Source organism: Pithys albifrons, chromosome Z (genome assembly GCF_047495875.1).
Source record: "Pithys albifrons albifrons isolate INPA30051 chromosome Z, PitAlb_v1, whole genome shotgun sequence".
Lineage (NCBI taxonomy): Eukaryota > Metazoa > Chordata > Aves > Passeriformes > Thamnophilidae > Pithys > Pithys albifrons.
Genome location: NC_092497.1, coordinates 77,059,173 through 77,081,066, shown reverse-complemented (window position 1 = coordinate 77,081,066; position 21,894 = coordinate 77,059,173). Strand labels below are relative to the sequence as shown.

Here is a 21,894-nt window from a genome sequence, read left to right as displayed (position 1 = left end):
AATACTTTGTAGTTGCTAGGTGCTTACAAATTAGATGAAGATTTTTAAGATAATTTGATGTGGTCTTTATTTATTTCTACAACAAAGCTTGCTGGAGGATGTGCCGTAAGTGACAAAAGAGGATGAAATTTCTGAGGAAACTAAAAGTCCCAGTTTTAAGCCAGAAATTAGAATTTTCTGTTTCTGCATGATAAATATGCCTTATCAAGCAGAACTCAGGAAACTAATGCTCGTGCTTAAAGCAGAGAATATTTTTATCTTCAGTGGAATACCTAAAGAGACCCTTTTCTTTTTAATACACATTGTTTTTCTCTTACTATTACGCGCTTTTTCTGGGAGTGAAGATTACATAAAGTATTACACCATAAAAAAAAGTGCAAAACAAACAGGAGATTAAAATGCTTATTTTTCAGCTTATTATGGGTAACTATCCCCAAAAGAGAATTAAAGAGCTACCCAGGGCATATTTGAAGACCCTCTTTTGCCTCACTGAGTACTCCCAGATATTGAATCTGGGTTGTGACTGTGTTAGTGCTGCAGTGGAAACTGCTCAAGCAAGCAAGTCCCTGAAATTCAAAGTTCATCTCCCCTACCACTTAAACAAACATACTGTCACAATCAAAAATATTCCTCAGTTTCTCACACATTTCTTTTTGGGCTGATAGGACTGAGTGACTCATTTGAGACATCTGAAGATGCCTACTGGCAACAAATGGCACTTGTAAAAGTACCTGCACATCTAAATTAACAGGCAAGTGTGCTTTAAAAAAACCCCTATCCTCAGCGTCCAGCAACAGTTTCAGAGTCAAACATCTCCAAAAGCAAGCCCCAATACCCTCTCATAACACATAAACTGCATTACACAGGGTAGCTGCAATCCTGAACATGACCATTCAGTGGTAATTAAAAGCCAAGTATATATACAGTATGTTCCCAAGTGAAAAAAGTCCCTTTTCCTGTTAAGTTTCTTTGGTCTTTGAGCAAAAGAAAGCAACAAATCAAGCTTATAATAACATCCTTTTTTTACATTTTCTGGTGTAAGTCCCTAGTATTCTTGTATTCTTGCAGTGTATGTATTTTTTTGCTAACAAAGCCACCTACCACTGAGTCACCATGAATCCATCACAGTCCACCTTTGCTGTTGGGAGGATACCTCTAGTTTCACTGTATGTACCTGCCACCCTCTGGAGTCTCCTGAACAGTCGGAAGCTGGGAAGCAGTCAGAAACACATCCTTTCTGAAAAGAGAGAAGAAACAGGCCTTGATATCATTATCACATAAACCCAAAGGGCATGTTCTCATATGGGAACTATAATAAATCTTCCCCCAAAAGTTTGGCTTTTATTTCCCAGATTGGCAGGACAGAAACCAGACATACTACATTTGCATCCAACAATCCAAGACCCTGACATTGCACTTAACAGGAAAAAAATACTAAGCAGACCTGATAAAAAGCATACACATTAGCCCATTTAAAACTCAATTTGTTTCTCCTGTCCCACGCTGCCTGATAACTATTCAGTACAAAATTATTTGACATCTACATTGCAGTAGCAACTACCAATACTGGTTAAGAGTCAGGGACTCTCCCTTTACTGGTACGGGATAAACAAGAGAAAGTTCAGAAAGGTTAAACACCAGCCAGCCCCACAAACAATTACCTTTGCTAAATCTATACAAAGGAGTTCCAACACTTCCCTGCATTTTTTGAATTACTGCATCATGCACAAACTTAGACAAGAATATATGGATATTTATGACAAAATCTCACAGGCTTATATTTATATTTTTGCAACCAAGGGAGAGTGGAGGGCCACTCCAAAGTAATCGCAACTGGACACAAAGAGGCATTTATCCCAAGACTGGTTTAGGTAACATACTTCTGAATATGCAGATTTGTAATACTGTTACATTAGACTGTATTCAGCATATATACTTCCTACTGTTCATCAACGCACTTTTAGAAGGGTGTGAGCTATGGAAAGGGACAGTGTTTTTTAAATGCAGGTCACCATGGGTCTGAAGTAGATTTCACTTAACAGTAAGGAGGTTCCCAGAGATGCAAGTGGGAAGACAGTGCACCTAAAAAATAGTCTCCATTGCACATCTGAATGCTTCATTCTTGATCCACAAGATTATAATGACTCATAAGACAGAGGCCACAGAAGAAAAAGGCCAAAGAAAATAACAAGAAACAGCTCGATCCCACATGGTCTCTGAGGAAAGGGAGAGCCTATATGGGGTCTTTTTCAGAGACCTTCAACAGCACATGTTTTGTGGCTATCAGTATGATTGCAGGTATCAAACAGCTACAACCCCACTTCTGCCTACAAAATAGTATTTTCCTTTATTTCTGGGTCTTTTGTGCTATAGAGAGGAACTCTGGTATGACTCTCTCCACACTCTTGTTTCAACAAAATAACCCATGAAAATCCATTGCCCTCCTATGTTATTATCCACTGACTATTTTTCACAAGTACTAACAGAATATAATTGAATTTTTTCTTTTTTTGCAAAAACAACCATCCACCTATCATTCTGCTGAAAAACAGAAGAGGCAAACTGTGAGTCATCTGACCAGTTATGAAGCTCTCTATGAACCAGCTTGCACCAGATCATCTCTACTGCTGTAGCTACTCAGTATTTTAAGTGAACAGTTAAAATTCACCAAAAATTAAGGCTTGCCACGAGAGCCCATCCAACTACATAGTCACTATCACTGCTGGAGTTTTCAGATCCCAGTGTGTTTTCTTATAGCTTACTGCTTGCAGAGCAAACTATAATCATCTATTTCAGCTGCAAATACCTTAAGGGAAAAAGAAATTTCTCTTTTGCCTCTCTTGAGAAAGGACTTTTAGCAGCCTGCGGCTTGCAGGAGTATTTTCATTGTAAGAAAGCACTTGCATATAAATGAATAGCTGCAGTAGGTGTGAAACTCCTTGCAGCACATGAGCTGACCTCTATACTAAAGAGTTTTTAAGTCTCCACAAGTGACTCCAAGTTTGAGCTACAGTTTGAGGCCACTGGGTACCTGAAAGCCAGGTGAACAGACAGCTGAGCCCAGGCCAGCTCTCAGCTAGCCCCTGGATCTCCACAGAGATGGGGAAAGGCAGAAATGCTACTAGGAGCTCCAAGATGTGGCACTTCACCTAAAGAACTCAGCTACCCAAGAGCAGTCCATCATTCCTTGGAGTTTCTGGCAGAGAAGTCCACGCATGTGGGCTCGGGTGTGAGGGTACCTGGGCTAAGGTGAAGGGTCCTTTGCAAGCAGGGGCTGATTCCTCTCCTTTGATCAGACTGTCTGCCAGGACACCACCTGTAACAAGAGTCACAAGAGTAACTACTCATAGCTTGCCAGAAGCTCTGACATAATTGAGCCCTTTATTCCAACCAGGACTTCACCATGAAATTAACATGCATGTAAGCACTGCAAATTGTAAGACAGCCTTTGGGTCATCTTGTTTGACACAAGCCTCACAGGTGATCCCTTAAAGCAGGCACTGCAGAAGCTCCTTAACAAACCTCATACCCTATACCCTGTCAGGTTTTAAGAGTACTTCAGTGTAAACTTAAGGGGGGTGGAAAAACCCAACCTGCTTCTTCTGGCAACAATTACTTCAGCTTGGGGAAAAAAAATTACACCATGAATAGTTCTTTATTTTGACAGCAGTGACTAAGTCCTCAAAGATTAAAGAAAACACCTACTGGATTATAAATGAAAGGCAGCCTGGAATACATTAATGTAGAATAAAAGGACAGACGCAATAAGCAAATTTTTCAAAAAATATCCACAATCCTTCATATATGTGTGTGCATATACTTCATTTATTTGAAGACCTTCTTATAATCTGACAAACTCCAAAGCACATTAATCTATTACAAGGTACTTCTGGCTGTGACAGCCTACTTGTATTTAAAGGAGAAAAAAAGTTCAAAGAACAACACATAACATGTGCTCCTTTTTCTTCTGCACATCGACCACTATCCAGACCAGTAGCAATTCTTTCATTCTCTACTCAAGCATATGCCTGCTGTAACCAGGTCCCAGTGATTCCAAATGAAGAGAAGAAAGGGAATACAAGAAAATCAGCTTGTAAACAAATTGTGTTTACTTTGAGAACTCTTTAGGAGACCACGGAGGTAAATTTTAAGTTTGAGAATGTTTCTAGCATTACTACACTATAAACAGACCTCACTGAAACACAATTTCCAGATAAATATCTTGATGATTACAACTAGAGGTGTATTTGCTACCCGTATCTCAAGCCTGCCATAATCTATATGCACTGGCTCTCTTAGAAAAACTCTTTTAGATGCTTACATGGAAGCCACAGATAAGGCAAATATACAGCCAAGGCTGCATATGCTGCCCACAGACAGAGTTTGTCACAAAAAACTTTGCTGCTGTGAAAGCTGTGTGGTTTTAGAGTTTTGAATTAATTACATGAAAAGACAGGCTAAACTACAAACTTAAAAAACTGTACATAGTACCAGTACTATATTTTAGTAACTGATCTGATATACCAAAATAACTTGCCAATACTGCCACAACTTCCACTGTTCCCACCCTTTCTGTGTGGTGCCAGTGATCACACCTGCCAATCACCTGTGCAAGACACTGTACAAGGGAGGAGGGAGGACCAAGTAACATATTACAGGATTTACAGAGCAAAGCATCAAATATTTTTTTTTCCTTTCCTGCCTGCAAAGCTTCACTTTTCCTAAAAGCATCCTTCTTTCACAGAACCATTTAGTGGCCTATCAACATCCCTCAACTTTTCCTAAACCGCAGCAGAGGCCCATCCTAAACCCAGTTTTGAAAGAAAAAAGCAGAAACACCCTCATGTCTCAAATAGTCACTCCTGTGACTAAACTCTGCTGGGATCTTCAGCTTCCAGTTCCATTGTCACCATGAGAGTCGGTAGCTCTCACAAGCACTCTCAAAAAAGGCAAGAACAACACAGAGATCATCACGAAGGCAGAAAGCTATGAATTCCTCCTGTGCCCCAAGAGCAAAATACAAATATCAAGGCTGGGCCATCTACTGCAAAGATAGGAGTTTCTCCATTTTTAAAGATATTAAGAGATTCTGTAATTAAGCAACCTAACTTTCATAAAACGGAACAGGAACATTCATGGTACTACCTATGCAACCTAACCCTTCTTCAGGAAAGGATCTGAGTGTTGTTTCACAATTCTCACTTTCCTACAGTTAAAATACTATACAAAGGTCAACAAAAGATTATTTTAATCAAAAACATGGTAGCGGTTCTGAATCAAATCCCAGTAAAGACAGAGAACACCAACACAAATGTGTAAGACCAAGAGCCCCAGAGTATGAAGAAAGTAACAAATGCCAGCACTTTGGCTTCAGGTTGAACATTTTAAATCACCACTTCAGGGACAAGTAAAATTTTTATGTGCTTGCACAGCAGTTGTTTAGGGAAGAAGATGTTCTTTCACAAGCAACATTAGAATATTTTGGTTAATAAACAGCCGAGTCTTTGAAGAGCAGAGATCACTGGGAGCACCTCCATATTCAGCATTTACTTCAACAAGATCAATATAGAGGAGACAATTACCCCTCCTCTTGTCATAAAATCCCACATAATCCAGGTCTCTTTCTCCTTCTATCAGAAAAAGATCAATCCTGAAAACCGTTTGATGGTTCAAAAACCTGAACAAGAAGGAACAGCAGAGGAGCCTTAAATCTTACTCTAAGTACTTAATGAAAAGAGAAAATAAAGTCTAAATTCTGCCTGTAATTTTTGTTAATGTTCTTTAATAAACAAATGAAGCTCACTGCAATAAAATGAAGAGTTAAAAAAACCTCAAAAACAATTGCATGTCTTACCCAAAAGACTAGCTGCTAATTATGTGCAAATACCTCCTAATATTCAAAAGTAAATGAATGTTATATGTTTCCATATTCACTCTGACAACACAGCAACCCAGGAAAGCCAAAACTAAAATCAAAATGCTGTATTATACCACCTGCTTTCTTAAGAGCTTAAATTACATATTTTGTCACTTTAAGAGAACACCTTTTGTTGCTTTTAAACTATTTATTACTACAGCATTTCCTTTTTTGACTATATGGTCTTTTGCACAAATTGCACTTACCGCTGTTTACAGGTGATAGTCTGAATATATTCAAGACAGTTCTATGAACACTGAGATTACAAAAGGTGTTGGTGTTACTTCATAGTGTTTCATACTTCGTATTTTTCAATGCTAACTTGATATTTTACTTTCTCTCTTGCCTAGAGAAATGCATGGTCCCTTCCAAAAAAACCCAAAACCAAACAGAAAACCCCATCAAAACAGACCACAAAAAACCAAAACAACAAAAACCCAACAAAAAAACCCCCACCATGCAGGCAAGGAAGACACATGAAAAGGACTCCTTAATGTTCTCTAGGACTGAGTACTTAAGCATCATGATAGTGTAGAAAAACTCAGCTATTCAGTATCAGATTCTAGTTTTTCAGGCTTTCTAGTCAGTTTTTAACAAATTATGCCAGTTACCAATAGGTGTCAAGACCCTGAAGTTTCTTGACTTTCAGAGGAGGCAAAATTCAACAACCCCCTTGTCCACATAGCAGAGGTTTTCAGTACGAAAACATGCTTGGCCAGTATGCCCACTGAGAACACTTCACTTCTTAAGTTACACGTATGCTTTGAACAGCACACCCTGCTCAGGACCCAGACAGTGAGATGGTACAGTGACAAGACAGCTTTAAACAAACTTTAAAAGCACACTCAAAACACTGCCTTCCTTCTAATTTCTTCTTTTCCTCCCTAAAGTTAATTAGAATTAGGTAGAGGAGAACGAAGAGAAATTTTCAACACAGCACACAAGATTAAAAGACAGCACTTCGCCACTTGCACATTCTGCACATTGAAGAGAAGCCTTGGAAGAGGTTACCTGTCTTTCCTGAGAAAAAGCTTCTGTGCTGAAAAAAACACGCACCTTCAGTTCGACCCAGAGTCAGCTCCCTGGTTGTGTAAGACACAGCACAGCCTCCCTGAGGGAGCTGCACAAGGTTGCTGAAGTAGGGGATTTGAACAAAGTTATTCAAAACCGTGGAGAAATAACAAAAACAAAACTTCACTGTGCTTGGCTACACAGAAGTCAAACCCTGCAGCAGTATTTACTATTAAAAAAAGCCAATTAAAATTCACAGGTGGAGTTCTCCAATTTTTTGTAAAAACAAAACATAACTTTCATGTCCAAAAAACGTCCAAAAGCTTGAAAAGGCATTTCCTCAAGCTTTACAAGTTATGCAAGAACATCTCTGACTTATGAACACAGGTAAAATTTGCTCTGCTTCTCAGTAACTTTATCTTACTCTCATTCATTACAACACACTTATCACACACATCCCTTTGAAACCATCCTCCTCTCATGTTTAGTTGCACAAAGTCATAATGTCACGAGAATGTCATTAGACTGGTTAGGACGATATTTCATATCATGCTAAAAACATGCCCATTCAATAGCAAAACAACCAGAACAGACCTTCAAAAATTAACACATTCCTGATTCTCCTGTATCACATTCCCAGTTTCATCTGGAACAAAGAACCACAACATCCAAACGACAAATAGGTTTGTGAGAATAATTTTGACCTCTCAGTTTCAGTTGCAGTGAGGAGATGGCAGCACTGCCGCTCTCAGTGCTTCACCTGTCACTACACAGAGCTGCTTCCACTGCCCACCACACAAAACCAGTTTGCATCTGACATGAATCATACAGGCTAAACAGTAAAACCTGTGCAATTTTCCCTCCATCTGTTGAAAATGGTGCAGTAAAGCCATCTTTTTTTCCCCTAATTAATTCTATTTCCATGTCAGCTAGTTGAAGAGTAACCACCAAGTGCTGTCAACTCTGTCAGAAGTTCCATGCTGAAGTCAGTGTCTCCATGCCTGTGCTGTTTGCTTTTCCAGTAGCAAGTTCAACATTCATGTTTCCATACGACAGATACAGAGGCATTATGATTTATATAGAACATTGATTGCTTCCATTTTTCCTGTGACCCAGCTGTGGGATGAAGTTGCATTCAGAACCTTCTCGAAGTAAATCCAGTCTGACTTCCAAAATAAATTCCACTGAGAATCTGCTACAGGTTAAACATTAACAACAAAAGAACTCAACACTAAAGATGGTAATTTCCCCCAGGTCTGCTTATTCTCATATTAATTGAAATTAACATAGAAACATCTTATCTCTACCTTCCATTCCCATTCTTTGTTATCTGACCCTCGGACACAAAATGTCAAATTCTATTTTCAGGTACAGCATTAGCAACACTAAGGAGGAACACAGTTTTCACTGCACTGACACATGTACATTTTAACATTCTCGGCTCTCATACCTGGCATGTCACCAGGTGGCTGCTATTTTCCTCTGTCTCCTGCAGTATTCCACTTGCAATACGTGGTAACCCACTCCTATTTTTACTCTTAATTACAGCACATTTAGGCTTTATAGGTCCCAGACACCAGCTGCACAGTGACAAATTATATGAATGTCTTACTTTTAAGACATTCATCAGAAATTTAGCCATGTGCACGTGTGAATGGCCTAAAAATCATCTCCTGGATTCCTAAAATGGGGCTAGGGGAAACAAGCTAGATTAACTGCTCCTCTTCCTTAGAGTTGGGTCCAGGCTGCTTACTTACCTCTGCCCATTTCTGTGTCCCCTGGTCTCCATCCATCCCAAACTCTCTGACTCTGAGCAGACTTACACCACTGTGTAACTGGTTAGGGAGGCTGACTGATCAACTTCCACCTACTCAGGGGAGGAGAAGGGTGAGGGTAGTTTGAATTCATCCATAATGCCTCTTTCAGTAGCTGTGTTAGCTTGGGGTGGATTGAAACCTGTGTGCAACACTATTGGAGAAATTATGATCCTGAGATTAGCTCAGTTGTTTAGAGCATGGTGCTAATAATGCCAAGGTTGCAGATGCTGTCCTAGTACGGGGTCACTTGTGGGTCCCTCCCAATTCAGAATACTTTGTGATTCAAGTCTGAGCCTTCCTTAAGGGAAAAAAAATGGGATGGGAAGTAAGTGCTAGACTCACTCTAAGTCCTCCCTGCCTCACCTCAGGGGCAAAATAAGAAAAAGCGAGGAAGCGATGAGGGATCATGGTCTGAAAAAAAGGAAACCCCTGAAGGACTGAGGGCATTACAGGATTAGGCCTGTGACAGACATAACACAACTCTCCCTTCTGATGGTGCACAGCATCCAGTTAGGGTACCAAGCTTTCTGCAGGTCTGCTTCCTGAAAAAGATGTTGAAAAGACGAAAGTCAGAACTACTCAAGGGTAGGGCTACATCCCCAAGAGCAAACACTGCTCTTCTACTGCACCATTATTAGTTTATTCTGTCAGTGATGAGTAACAAACTACAATTCCTTCTCATCAGCTAAACGCTGACCACAAGCGTGTTTACCTTACATTTATTTTCATATTCAAGAAACTGCACTCCCTCTGAAGGACTGGCAAAGAGCATTACTGTGTGACAATTATATATGCCCTAGCCAGCGCCACTCAAAATAGGACATACCAGGTTTAGAGTCAAACTCCAGAATTCACTGTACATTACGAAGGCCATTTTGAATACTCGAGATCTCAACAGGAGATTAATCTCCAACAGCAGCTCCAGACTGCAGCTCATGTTTTGTTGCCAAGCACCATGGAAATACAGTAAAACAGCCTTAAAAATTAAGAAATCATCATCTCATCCAAACAGAGAATACACCTAATACACACCTAATACGCACAGCTTCAGATGAAAGCATTTTAAAACATCTGGGATTTTGCTGTGTTATGCTAGCTCAGAAATGAGTCACCTTTTCTTAACACATTATAACCTCTGCACCAACTCTAGCATCTTTTATGCTGAAAAGTAACAATCATATTTTTGAAATAAGCTTTTAGTACTATTCACAGACAGCATGGACATGGATTATACAAATCATCATTAGATAATTTTACTATTGCTCACTAACCTTTGCTATTTTTAAACTATGTAGAGCCAGGGAGTCTACAACTCTTCTGTATGACATACAAAGAAATTACAGATGCCAGCAGCTATAAGAATGTTTGCAAAGAACAGAACTTGTTAAACATTATTGTTTTGCTGCAGACTCTGGTTGGCAACAAGTTAGTGATTACTAATTCTGGAGTTTGAAAAAGCTCACTGACTTTGGGATAATTTCCACAAATGTAGTGATTTATCATGTGTTGTTACATCGATTCTATCTGGTTATAGCACATTGATCATACCTGCTCCTGCCTCAATACAAACCTTTTGTTGATATTAACAATGCAAAGGTCATTTTGACCTTTAGCTAGTAACTGGGTTATCAGTTTGTGCCCATATTACTGCTTTCTGTACATACAAAAACACAGGTGCAGATCTTTCAGTAGAAGTTCTTCAGGTTTCACTTCAAATTATCTGTGAGCATGTCAGAAACAGGATTAATAGAAGCTTTGCTTGCAGAACATTCTCATAAGCATGGGATTTTAACTTCCTGCCAAGCCTAAAATGAGCTTTTTCTTATGCCAAATGAAATGTTGCAGAGAGAGTCGTTATTACACTCGATGATTACCTTCTAAGAACCCTGTTTGCACTATCATTAGACATTTGAAAGGAAAAGACTGATGTGAGAGCTGCACACCACAGAGGTTTCTTGACACAATGGATAATTACTGCAAGTTTCCAGCCCCAGAATGCTAAATTTGACAGGTTTCAGTATTAAAAGCAGAACTGGAAAATTACATGAAGGCATTAGAGGAGAGACTATTTATGGGCTTTCTTCAAGATTTAGGTCTCAACAGGGAAACAGCCTTCCATGGCAAAGATGACCTACAATTGCCACAGCATCGGCCATTCACGTCGTATCGTAAACCAAAGACCCCCACCTCAAACCACTTACCGCTTTCACATTTCAAATGTCACAGTGGAAAAAATAAGTTAAGCTCAGCCAAATGCAAAAACGAATCCCAGACAAGACATATATGTCAGAACTCAGTGACAACTGATGTTACTTGTGAACCAGATTCCATAGAGGTGCTCAAGCAGTTCGCTGCTTTCCTGTATCCTTCTGTAACCTTTTGAGGTCCTCAGCTACACATACCACAATACCAAAAACTATGCAAAGAGGAAGACCGTCCTTGAGACTGCCACCCTCTTTCCAGCTGCATTACCCAGAACAGCCCGAGACAGGACTCAAGAAGGTAACTTCATTGCCTATATTCCAAGCGTTATTCTACATTGCAAAATATCCTCCTGTTCCAAAGTGCACTCAATTGAGCAAGAAAGAAACCCAAGTCCCCATACAGCCTATAAAGCAAACGGGCCATTTCTTAAAAAAAAGAAAATCATTCATCATTCGTTCAAATCATTTAAACTTTAAGTTCTCTGTTGATGTATTCATTTCGTAAATTTGAATTTCAATTGTTATGCAACCAGCTAAAAGTTTGCTGTTTTGTTTTGGGTCAGCTGTTAATTTTTTTTAAGGACAGATATAATGCAGTAAACAAAACAATTACTAAGCATTAGTTTCCTTCTCACTCTCCCTTGATGCCTCCCCCAATTTTCTTTATTTGGAATATTAAGTTTAAACTACTGTGAGAGGTTAAAATAGCAAAACAAAGCAATCATTAGTAACATTAGCAAAACATTATTAAAATATGAGCCTAGGCAATATTATTTATTTATGTATAGAGTAAGTTCTGTTATACTGTCTTCAGCAAACTATTGTTTAGACTTCATTAAGTCTAAAAAACTTTTTCTTTGCAACTGAAAACCACTCATCTTCAAGTTTCCTACAGGATGCACAGATCTGCAGTGAGAATCTAAATCTACTACAAATTAGCTTGCTTTTCTTAAGTAGCTTTTGCAGATCTCTTAGAAGTCATCCAAGGTAGCCAAAGTATATGGGCCACAAACTGAAATCAGAACTCCAGATTAACAACATGTATTAGCTGCTTTGCTACTGCTCTTTGACAACTAAAGAGGGAATGACAGATTTCATTATTTTCGTTGCTAAGAATTCTGCCTCCTGTCAGACTCTTTGCTACCAAGCTTCCTTTAAGCTTTCTTGTTCTTAAAGGCCACATATTTCTGCTTGGCAAAACAGATTGTCTTTAGCACAGGAGAAACTGCACTGTAGTTTGCATGTACTGGTCTAAGATGTTCAATGGCAAGGTCAGCCAACTGCACACCTCAAGGCACAACACAAGCTGCTCCTTATTCACCCTGAAACTTCTATGACTCCCCTCTGAGAAAGTCTAAAACCGTAGTCATTCTGCAGAAAAAATATAGGTACCAGATAATCAATGTTCAAACATTTCTCTATCTTTCTAACAAGACAGGCATTTATGAATTTTACTATCAGCTCTTTTGAGCCATGGCACTTTAAAAATATCTGAGTAGGTTAAAGATTTTTAAACATGCTTTGAAAGGCTGGGGGCATATCCAACATTTAAGTGACAGAAAATGTTTATGCAATTTCGCTACAGCTGACCTCTTCCCCGAGACTGCTAGGAGAACACTTACCATGCTGTATTGCCTCAGATGATGTGACTGACATCAGTCCCCAGCAGGAAAAAGCCCCTGCTTATTTATCTTTTTGTTAGGATGAAACAAAGAAATTCAGCTGTTAATATTTAAAATTACTGCTCAAAATCAACCTTCTGCAAGATAATGACAAACTAGCAAAAGCTTAAAAATTAGTATTATTTCATGTATATTTCAGCAGTGATAAAAAGTTTCATCTTCCTGATGTTCATTTAGGTTCTCCAAGCTACTGCTGGTGGACAGGGAATCCAAGATGCATCTCCTGCTGCATCTCTTGAGCATGAAAACAGATTGCTGCATTCTGTATACCACAAGATTTCTTGTAAGATTTCCTACAGAGTCCTTCCTGTCTGACGTGAGAGATTTCACAGGAGACTTTCTGAGAAAACATGTCCTGAAATCAATCTGCTCAGATCCTGGCCAAAGATGAGCTGCTGACCAGCAGCCTCTCAGACCACCCCATGGATAACAGATGTTTTTCAACCCAAGGATCAGAACTTCTCAATTGCATTTATCTTCTCTCCAATGCTTTGGTACATTTCCAGCTCCCAGAGACAGGTGTTAGATTTAACCTTCCCTGACAGACACTTGCCAGTGCAGCTGCCAGTTCCAAGCCTTCAAAAGAAAAGCAATTGCTTCACCTTCAAAGGACACAGTAACTGCAAAACCAGGTGACCTTGCCTGGAGAAACAGCTACTCTACAGAGCACTCCACCCGCTCCTGTGGTGCTCAAGGGGCTGATGCTGAGAGCTGGACTCAGGAAGCCTGCTGAAGTGTCACAATGCACTCGGTGAGAAGCTCTTCTTGGTACAGCACATGAACAACACTCAAAATCGCAAAAATTTTAATAACCAGGAAGACTTGAAATGTCTTCAGCACCTCCAATAGAAAGAAAGTGAAAGGACTTCCTAGTGAGATCACAGCAGTGTGATAGGGATTTTCACACTTTTAAAAATTACAACTTGCAGCTTGCAGTGAATGTTCACACCACTTTCAGCTTAAACATCTTAATGCTTATGCTCACCAAATAATTCTGTCCTACTAAGACACTTCATAAGGTTTCAAGCGGAAAGCAAGTTTAATAAACACTATTCATCTGTCTCTTTAATAGTCTGAGTAGTCAGAAGCACAGTCTGTAAGCACCTTTGAGCACGTGCTGTTCTCCTCTATGGATGTCCCAGCCAGCCACTCACCTTACTTCTTCATCCCCACCTCCATACCTACCGGAACCATGTCATTGCAGCAACCATTCCTTCACCACCACAGGCCTCTTCCAGCTGCACTGGAGGACCCATGCCTGCCATGGGGTAGTATGACCACACTTGCAGTACTTACATGCAAAGTAAGAAAATACCATCTGATACATATGAATGCAGACAGGTTCCAAAAAGTGCCTACTCTCTCCGTAGGACTCAATCTGGCCTTACAACAGCCTGCTTCTCCTGAGCCCCAAAATAAACCCATCTCCATGCACTTCTGGTAAATAAGAAATGCAGCGGAAAGCAAAGACCCCAGGCCAAACCCTCCACTGCTTCCCACACTGCCAGAAGAGGCAAGGGCCAGGCAGACAACTCTCTCCCACTACTGTGCAAGGTCCTGTTTCATATACTTTTGGATGAGTGATAAATTTTAAGACCAACAGCAGTAAGAAGCACTCTCTCAGACAGCAAAGCACATGCCATGTCCTTAGGACACCAACAGGCAAAGACACACGATTTCAAGGAATAAACGCATCATGTGGTGGATCATCTGATCGAGGAGGGACAAAGGCACTTAAAAAGTCTAGAGCTGAACAATGTTTCTCAGGTGAAATGCTCATCCGATAGAAAGTCTGTAGTCCTCCACTCCTTGCCCTCACAGCTGTGAAACTGAGACAAATACAATTATAAGGTCTTAAAGTGATCTGTTAAAGCAGATAAAGCAAACACTTCACTGTCTTACTGCAGCACACTGGAAGATGAGGCCAAAACACAAACCCTGTTTCTCAAAGGAATAGGTTTTCATAGCTGCAGAATACCACAGAAAAACACAGGATTGTTCCTGCTGCTGGTTTGCCAAATTTAAATACAGGAAAATAGCAAATAAAGATGCTTAGAGAACACACCATATTGTCAAGCTCCATTTCAGTAATGTCAGTTTGTAGTCCAAAAGATTAAACTTTAGTGGACTAGTAAGGATGACATGTCACTTTTAGAACAGCCTGTCTGTGACAATTATATCCATGAGACTGCAGAAGGCTGATCACCAGCAGAGGGAGGGTAAGGCAAGTGTACAGGACAGAAAGTCAAGTAATGGTCCACTCCACAGACAAAACTATAGTCAGGCCAGGGTTTAGACCTCATTCAGACTCTTAACCTACACAGTGGATGCTGCCCTTCAACCCAGACTTGAGGAAACTCATGTAATACTGCCTCAGGGTAAAGAACAACTGCTGATTAGCAGGATTTACATTCAGCACTAAAGAGGACACTACAAGAACAGAATAAGCACAGCTGGTTTGGACAAGTAACACACCACACAGGGATATCCACATGGTGGCCACATGGACCAGTGGATATAAAAAACAAAATTAAAAATATATTCTAAAAAATCAGCCAGCTATATTTGAGAAAAGCTATTTCAGGGGAATAAATTTTTAACCAGGACACCCTAAATTCACATTATCACAAAGAATTCATTCAAGGGAAGCAGTAGAAGCAGCAGCACAGGAGGTCAGGGAAGGGAGGAAAAGGACAAGAGCAGGCAGTTGCAGTTACTGTATTCAGCACAACCTGAAGCTGGGACATTTAGGCTGCATCCTTGGAGGACTGGCATTCCATCTGCCCTGCTCCTGGGCCGCTTCCTGCAGTGCCTCAGAACAGTGTGACAATGTTCCCACCTATGAGATGCAAGAGTAAATATGGGAGCACCAGATCATGTTCCTTTATTGCACATTAGCTAAATGCTGGCAACAAGGCAGACTCCAACTGAGAATTATTTACACTTCAGCCTCAGCAGTCATTTTATCTTCTTAACATACAGGCCAATATTACATTTCCAGTTTCAAGGAAGCTGATAATTTATTCCACCAGAACAAAGAAAACATTATCATCACTAACAAAAGACGTTTTCAGATGTTGTGCATTATTTCATCCAAACCAAGGCTGACCAGAGACAATGATCTGTGATGTCTGCAGTCTTTCCTTTTCTTCTGCTTATAAAGGGTCTGTTGGTTGACAGAAGCTAAACAGAGCAAATGTAAAAATAGAGAATTTCCACAGATCTAAAGATCAAAAGAACCTAGACTGAAAAGTAGCAATCATTTCCACCTTCATGGGGAAAAAGCCACAGTCAGAACAAGCTGAGTGAATTTAGTTAATCATAACCACAACAAGCAGTTCATCACTTTAGCAGAATGTTCCAGGCTTTGCAGCTAACATTTCACCATGTGAATGGGTAGAAACATTTGCTCACATAAGCTGGTTAAACGTGATTCAGCCCAGATGTCCAAATGTCCTATCAGTCTTTGTTATGAGACATTTGCAAAATACCCACTAAGAATGGCAGACACAAATACATGACTGAGTTCCTGTCCACAGGATGTGCAAGGCCTGGAGTTTAACAAGACCACTTTTGGCAGCATGTCTTGCTAATTTACTGATCTACCCAAACTGGAGTTATACAACATTCTGTTCTTGTTCAAATGAAAGGTAAGAATAGGATACAACCTGGAATCTAGAAGACCTGCCCATCACACTCCCCACAATTCTGTGAAGCACTGATGTACCTTTCAGCAATAAGGAAACAGAGCAGAAAAATGAGATTGGCAGTGTTTTTTCTGTCTTGGAAAATACATGGTACACCACAATGTGTGACTAAGTATTCCACTGACAGTCGTGATTGTTTTGATAACTGTGCACCAGGGTAAGTACAAAAGGTTTGTCTTACAGGTAGTGGAAGGTATGAGTAACTAGGGCCAGAATTGCATTTACAGTGGATCGGCTCAGACAATTCTGTCAGAATAGCTCTCTTAGTACCACATGTAGTTCTGCAGAATACACACATTAAAATATAGTATTTTAAAACCAAGTATCACAGACATACAAAACTTAACAGAAGAACTCAGGGTGAGAATAATGCAGGAAAAAACTTGAAGCAAGACCAATAACAAGGCCAGTATTCCATCCTTGCAAATACAAGGTCATTTTCTACTCTCACTGGGGAATGTATTGATTCTAATTAAGCACAAAATTTCCTCCAGCAATATGTCGTCTGATTCAGACGGTTTCTGCAATGCATGTGTACATTACAAATTTACCCTTAAGAAAGCAAACATGGGAAAAAACATGGACTTGATCTATTATGTAAATGTGTGTAAACATGCAGGTACAAACTTCTGCACAACTAATTACACAGAGGTATTTGGTTCCGTATGATGAAACAAAATGATGTACAACCTCTTTCATAAAAAAAGACATTCACCTCACTCCCTGATCTCAAATAACAAATCCATTCCAATGCCACTGTCCCAGATTACCTGCTTAATGGAATATAAAGCTGAAACTAGCACAGAAGCTTGATTAGAACCCAAGTCCTCCCCATAATGTACCATAGATCAACAGATGAACCTTAACACACGAGGTCAGACCTATGAGCTGCAGAGCCACCAGTCCCTCCTATGCTACTTAAAACAGGCTAACAGCTAATTGTAAATAAAGAAGCATTTCACAGGCAAAATAATGAATATGCAATAATTAATACTGATAAAATTTATCATTACAGCAGGACACTGTCTTCACAGACACCAGGTTTACTGCCTTCAAATTTAAAGACAACAAATTAAAGGAAACACACAACTCTAAGAGCACAACAGATACAACAAAGTCTTCTACACCTGTGACTTTGCATCTACACAGAGAAAAGCCAGTTTCAAATTCTCCTCCTCAGAGCCATCCCCATCTTTAAAGCTCAACAGACATCCTTCTGCTTGTAGCAGGCTAGTCAGCTTTCATAACTTGAGAGGATTTACCTTGACCAAAACTTAAGAGGTTGGTTTTAACTCTGGGGGGTGGAACAATTGGGAAAAAATTGAGCATCAAGTACCTAATTATAGCCCAAGTGCAAGCAAAGCGAAAACTTGTGCACACTGTACACACTTAACTTTGATCAACACAAGAACACTGAAACCCTGAGCAACCACGCTCTTGATACGTCTGTGCCAGAAGTCTTTATGCTCTAATGGAAGAACATTACCTTTTGTGTACCACTCTCCTTCACAAGTCATTTGTAACTACATTTTGACACATTTAGTTATAAATGTAGTTTTGCACAATATTTTCAAGAAAGGAAAGCAAAAAAGCAAATGCAAAGAAGATTTTGTGGCACAGAACAGAGCTATGGGATCAAGGACCAAAAAGTAAAACACCCAGCAGAGCTTCCCCCGCCTGAGATTTAAAACATCTGCAGAAAGTTTACTGATGAAACATTATCTTTTGTTCTAATTTGTACCTATCATTTCACAGAATAGAGGCAGCACACTCCTGCATCTGTATTTTGAAGGTGCATGGACCAAATGCTTTATATAAAATAGTACAAATATTCTTTCTACCTGCCACATACTTGGGATGGCCATGTACAAGCAGTTGCTTCAGCCAGTTTTGTTCCAAAAGCAGCAACTGCTCTCCTTGTTCCTAAAAGAGAATTTAATGAATCCATCTGCTCACAGTTCAGACTATTCTAAAAACATCCTGGATTCTTTATGCTCTCTTTTACAGTTCAAAGCCTGGCTGACATCCCAAGGTTATAACCCTTGAAAAAAGCAAAGCAAGAAACAAATAAAATATTGAAAATATTTTGCTCATATGTATGCTAAAATACTTCAGTATATGCATATATCATATTACTGACAACATTTTTGGCAATATTATTATTTTGAAGAAAGGCAATAGACTAGTGAATTGCAATATAAATATAAAATTGAATCTAGCAATGCTTGTTTTTCAATATTTGATTATTTACTTGCTAACATAAACAATGTCCAGTCAAGGAAGCTAACTGATCCACAATTTAAAAATAACTTGGTGTTACAAACTCATAACCAAGAAATTCAGAACTTACATTCATTTAGTTTTTGGACTCTCTATCCAACCCATCTGTAAAATACCAAGCAGGAAATACAGATTTAAAACAACTGCTGTACAGGCTATAAGAATGTGCTGTCACACAATGGAATTGCCACTCAACTGCAACAGCTTGTTTCAGATGAGAGGATGTTGCCCATCCTTCTGGAATGTACAGGGCAAGACTCCTGGAAGAGGTACAACCAGCAAGAATGAACATGAGGTGGGTCTCCTATGTGAAGTTACTGCTTTTCCAGAGTACAGATACAAAACATGTATTGATTTTTAATAGTCCAAACTTAGAGGCCTATTTCTACAATTTCTCATCTGTTATCACCCCTCTGGCAGCAGCTTAAAACATGATTTTTCAAAGAGATATACTGCAGCACAGGATTAACTTCTGCTGCATCTGGCAGTATAAATAAGCATTAAGTGTAGTTTTCCAACTGAAAAATACACCCTTTAGTTACAATGCAAGATCAAAAAGGCAAAACCTGTTTCATTCTTTATCCAAGATAACTCTGAAATAAATAGTGCTGCAAGTCATCTGGGAACAGAAAATACATTCATCATGGTACCAAGCACAATGGAGCTTTCCATTTAGCCTGGCTCTTCTAGATCACTTTCCCACACAACTATTGGCTGTGATCAATTGCAAACAAAACATTATGAACAAAACAAAACAAACAAGAAAAAAAAATCCAGAAACTACATGTGGCACAATTAAAAAAAGCCATCCAACTTTATTTGTAGGGAAACAGACTTCAGACAACAGGAGCAAGCGCGTGAACACACAACATGCATGTTTTGGGGTTCATTGTATCCACAACAAGACTTTCCAGAAGGCTGGGGACAAGAAAGGGAGAGGAATCTCTCTTTCAAATGTTTATTATGACAGTTTCTAAAAGGACGGTTTCTCAGTGGGACTCACATTTAACATACTAAGATTGCATATTCGAAATTTCACTAATCATCTGGTGCCCAGGAAAGTTATGGCAGTAGCACAGAACAGGAAAAAAAAAAAAAGGCAGTGAAATTCCACACCAAAACCTCGGTGTGAACATTTGCTCTGCTCTTGCTGTGCTAAGTGACAAATTTCCATACTCCCAGCTCGCAACACACTGTCAAAGAGCTGCTTCTTCACAGAGCCAAGCCTGTTACAGCATGAAGAGAAACAAGAAATTCTCAGTTTACAGTTTTTCTCCCAGGTTTCTCTGTAATGAAACCACTCTTTTAATTGCATTCATTAAAGAAGTGTGTCTTCCAAATCTGGCCTTTTCACAACCATAGCACAACAAAAACAAGGCTGTCATTTCTGGTCTTATACAGAGAGAAAAAAAGTAAAAATGGTACTGCAATCAATGACTAAGAAATATTTCTCTCCACCTCACCAGTGCCAGGATTCTCCAAACACAATCATGTGGCTACTGTCAAGGGCATAGCTAACTCATCTCAAATACTACGTGGTTGACAGAGACAGCTCCCAGATTAGGGTAAAACTATCAAAGGAACTCCATAAGGCCAAAATTAAAGTTCTACAAGAATCCAGTTTTCCCACTGCAAATGGTGCCATTTCCTCATTCTGCATGTGTTAAGTGACTGAAACAAAAGGTTCATGAAAATTGAAGCAGAAAGCACTAAGACAGTGCCACAAGTGTTGAAGACATACAGCACCTCCTGTTCTGAGAAGCAAAACCACTCTGTAATTCAAAGGACAATGGTTAAGTACGGTGTTTGCTACACTCGCTGACTTCAAAGACACAGATAGACCTCTCCTTTGCACTGGCCTCAGAACTTGTGCCTTGACGGCAAAAACTTTACTAAACAAACTGCCTCAGCCCACTCTCTGGGTAAGATAAAATACATCTGCAGAACAGTGGCAGGATGGGCCTTGTTGCACATCATCTGGACACCAGCACTGTGCATGCAGCCAGTATGCTGTGCCATTCATTTCAGGGACTGCTGGGTCTGTTGGGCCAGAACACAGGCAGGCAGTAACACACAGCTCATTTGCTGTGCAAAGAGGAAGGAAAAGATCTTCCTGTCAGACGTGGTATGGGAGTCTGCACTTGGTAGTCAGTGGCTACTTTGCAAATTACTGCTCAACAGCACTATCAATGCAACTCCTTTTCTGACCGCACATTAATGAAAATTCCCAACATTATCACTCACTGCATATTGAACAGGCCTAGGCCACATGGCGAGAACGCTTCGACTCCCCACCAACAAGGCAGAGAGAGAAGCAGTGCTCCCCCAGACACCACTTTCTGAACCAGGGATCCTACTAAAATAATTAAGGCAGGGACACATAGTGCTGCATCATTTTTAGCACTTCTCAGACCTGACATGTTCTGGAGAATGTTCTTCTGGAATATACAGAAACAAGTTAAGCAAAAACATGTTTTCCAGGTTAGTGCTAGAGTCACATCTGTGCATGCATATTTTTTCTCCTCCATATTGTATGGTGTCTGATCAGTGTTATTTATCAAGGATTAAACAGATTGTAAACTACCAAGTGCTTGAAATTTGCTTTGTTGGAAATGCCCCTAAACTCACTTGTTTGAAGTATGTGAGGCAAGAGATGAAAAGTAATTTGAACAAATATTAGCCGTGCTTGACGGAGATGCAGGTTTTGTCAGCTGCAGACACAGGCTCTTCTCCACCTCCACCAACCAGGAGCAGAATGTTGTCACCCAGCAAGTCAGAAGAACAGGACCAGGCACACAAACAGAAAAGTACAGGCTTTATACAACCACCAAGTTGACAGTATCTGAATTGACACTTACACAGCAGTAAATACATAACATCTATACTAGTATGAGACATGCAGAAAGCTACATGTGCACAGGGGTTTTTGTCCCTTGTTCTTAGAGACAAATGAAAACACTAAAATTAAAGTTTATGTTAGTTCTAGAAGCTTACCAGTCAAAGGCTATTTGCTTATACAGGGAGAAAAAGAGGTGTGATGTTACTTTTCAGCTGGACCAGTTTCTGAATGTAGCTCACTGTAGAACCAGACAAATTTTAATACTAATGCAGGGAAACAAGTAAACTGCAGATTTAATTGCAGATTTTCAAGAAAAATATGTTCTATCTCCTTCACTGTGCAGAACTAGTTTTGAAAAGTGTTAAGGTTTTGACTGATATTCTGACAACTAGAGAAAACACATGGGAATCTACTAGACCAGTTGCTGCCATGGAACA

At 39.7% G+C, this 21,894-nt stretch overlaps 1 protein-coding gene across 21 annotated transcripts in view; it reads right to left on the bottom strand.

Moving 5' to 3' along the window:
* The window catches only part of SEMA4D (semaphorin 4D), a 95,152-nt gene that overhangs the window by 40,811 nt on the left and 32,447 nt on the right, over positions 1-21,894 (bottom strand). For 15 of the 21 annotated variants that reach the window (XR_011700023.1, XR_011700024.1, XR_011700026.1 and 12 more), the window contains exons 3-4: positions 3,240-3,316; positions 1,102-1,237 (exon numbers count right to left, since the gene is read on the bottom strand). The gene's annotated coding sequence lies outside the window, so the exon portion shown is untranslated. Of the gene's footprint in view, positions 1-1,101; positions 1,238-3,239; positions 3,317-6,928; positions 7,295-7,774; positions 8,066-21,894 lie in introns of those variants that run through there. The other 6 variants (XM_071581631.1, XM_071581625.1, XM_071581632.1 and 3 more) reach the window with 4 other exon arrangements.